General features: G+C 48.0%; 1 long non-coding RNA gene across 1 annotated transcript; it reads left to right on the top strand.

Moving 5' to 3' along the window:
• The first annotated feature begins 555 nt into the window (after positions 1 to 555).
• Positions 556 to 1117, top strand: LOC127341093 (uncharacterized). Its single transcript, XR_007875245.2, has 2 exons — positions 556 to 621; positions 791 to 1117. It is a non-coding gene; the product is annotated as an uncharacterized lncRNA (long non-coding RNA).
• Positions 1118 to 3001: the final 1884 nt, after the last annotated feature.

The raw sequence follows: 3001 nt of genomic DNA on the forward strand, positions 1-3001 counted from the left end.
GTGGCCGACCGAGTCACACTTTTACAAATTTTTAAAACCGCATGACATTTCTGCATTTTATAGAATAATTCGCATTATTTAAAAAAAAATCGCTGTAAACATGTATAACCGACTATGTAAACACACCTGTTCAGATACTATAAAAGGCTGAACAGTGGCATCAATGAAATCAATCATTCACTTCCAATCTTTTTCTCTTCAGGAAGTTGCTGTTGACTTTGAATTGTCTCATGCTTTGTATATAACACACCCCCTTTTGGAATGCTATCAGCAGACGGCGATCTCTTCTTTTTTTGTTTCTGTCTCTTAGCTTTGCACCTGGATGCTCGCCCCCTGTTTTCGTTATCTCCATGGTAATGAAAATCGATCCCCTCATGGATGGCTTGAAAAAAAATTATGGTTATTACAGGGAACTACCCCTTTGTGGCCACTGTGGAGATACCCTAGGTAATGAAACTCCATAATTTTTCTGTTCCTAGCTGAAAAGGTTTTTGTTACAGGAAAGGTTTTCCTGTGTATGCAGGCTCTTATAGTCGAATTCCTTGGCAATTTCTCTTCAGCAGTGACGCTAAGCTGGCAGTAGCAGCTGTGCTTCGTACCAGTTGGTCTTGCTCTTTCTAGGTGAAGTTCTCCTCTGTTAATAAAATATGACAGCTCTTTCTACGATTATAGGATGTGACTCTTTCTATAATGAAGAAGATAATTTTTTTTGTCACATCAGAATTTTATTTAAGTTTCAACTTTTAAAATACATCAGTTACTTGATGTGTTATCTTTTTTCCTTGTGTAGCACTCTTGCGAAAGTATATCGCTGTTCCAATGCCTTCTCGGATATCTTGTTGCCATCTTGGCGTGTAAGAAGCAGGGATATATTTGACATTGTATTTGACCCACTGCCTGCTGCGTGGCTTCCCATCCTCTGAACATCAAATGAAGTGACATAAAGTCAGGATCAACGACATTATGAGGGATTATTGTGCCTCATGCATGAGCTATGTTTGAATTGTGTATACACTAGGCTTCACATGTAATTAATTGGTCTACACAAATATTATGTGTATGCCTTTCTTATTAAATCTCTGATACACAAGGCTGTCATAAGTTGCTAGATTTTCAATACACAGTAGGATCATGATTTTATGGGTGGTTAGGAGGGTGGTTGTACCCCCAGCCCACCAGAGTTCAAACCCCAGGTTTGACATCTGTGTGTCTCATAAAGGCGGAATATTCATTCAGTGGGAGGCGACGTTCCCGTCGACAGCGAGGCGCCTGTGGTGACTTCGTCAATTTCAAGATCCAATCCGCCGGCTCGGTCTTCCGGAGGTGCTCATAGGGGTAGGGTGTGCGTGTGTGCGTTCATAGGGGTGAGTGTATACGCGTGTATGTGAGTGTCTGCGTTTGTACTGTGTTTCTCAAAAAAAAAAAAATGATTTTATGGCGCGTGATTTTGCATCCACATTAAGCCTTTTTATGACACTATTTTTAATAGTGTGTAATCAGGCAGGCAAATTTTTACAAGCGCATTACTGTTCACTACAGGAATCTGCCACTGCGCCGACGGTCGAGAGCCCTCGGCCTAGCCATGGAAGGCCGTCGGCGTATCCTACGCCGAGGGCTGCCGTCGGCGTAGCCCCTCGGCGAAGGTCTCCCTCGGCGGAGACACGCCGGCCCTCGGCGTAGGAGTGGCCCTCGGCGTAAACGTTGTATGCCGACGGTCGTGCCGGGCTCTCGGCGCCCGAGCCCTCGGCGCAGCAACGGCCGGTGAGTCGTCCGTTAACGGACGTCGGCGCTACACCGACGGGCATGGCCCTCGGCGTACATCTCCAAGGAAAATATAAAAAAAAATCGCGTCGAACCCTAACGGGCTCGCGCCGCCGCCGCGTTCTGTTGGTGGCCGGTGCGCCGCCACCGCGTTCTGCTCCGAGCGCCGGTCCTGTGAGAGCGTCTGTTCCATGCGGGTGCGGATACGGCCGCACACCGGCTCGTGCGCGTGCAGGCACCTAGGGCGCGTGGCTGTGGAGGCAGAAGGCGGCGAGGTCGAAGGCGCGGCCGTCGGAGGAGGAAGGCGGCGAGGACTTGGGCCCGACCGTCGGAGGCAGAAGGCGACGAAGACCTAGGCGCGGCCGTCAGAGGAAGAAGGCGGCGAGGTCCAAGGCGGGGCCGCTGGAGGAGGAAGGCGGGGAAGACCTGGGCGCGGCCGTCGGAGGAGAAGGCGGCGAGGTCCTGGGCGGCGTGGTCCTGCGCGGCGAGGTCCTGCGCGGCGGCGGCGTGAGGAGGAGAGGAGAGATACGGAGGAGAGGAGAGAGATGAGAGATACGAGCGGAGGAGAGGAGAAGATAAGGGCGGCGTACGTGGTCCTGCGCGGCCGTGGCTTTTTTTCTTCCTTTTTTTCCATGCCATGTCATCGATCCATGGACTAACACTGCCAACCAATCAGAATTCACCTAGTATGTGGGCAATCCGTGGCTAGCTGAAAACTGCCCTCTGATTGGTTGTATTTTGAATCGAGCACAACTAATTCAAAAAAAATCAAACAAATATGAAACCTTCGCACAGCCTCATATTATGTTAATTAGTTTTTAGGAAAAATATAAAACTTGGGTATCGCAATTTTTTGAGTTGACCTACCATGTACAAAGACCTACCATGCACAAAATTCTATGGCTTCCATGTCAAATGAGCTAGGTCATGACCTAAACCATGTCATAGTTTGTCGAACTGAGCCCATATTGCGCGCACGCGTGTGTATTCATATGGGAAGCAATGTTGTTGTTGGGGAATTTCATTGTCTTTGCATAAAAAATCCATTTTTTTAATTACAGAGCGCGAAAAGCGGGGTTTTTTGTGAAGCACCTACCAAGAAACCATTCCATAATTGCACCACCTAAATTTTCAAGAATGCTATACTATATTGTATGTACAAGTCACCAACTTCTTGCACCTCAAAATATTTGTAGGCACCTCTCACCAAAAAGACAAGTTGTTGCTGATTCAGCAGGAA

The sequence above is a fragment of the Lolium perenne genome, chromosome 3 (assembly GCF_019359855.2).
Source record: "Lolium perenne isolate Kyuss_39 chromosome 3, Kyuss_2.0, whole genome shotgun sequence".
Lineage (NCBI taxonomy): Eukaryota > Viridiplantae > Streptophyta > Magnoliopsida > Poales > Poaceae > Lolium > Lolium perenne.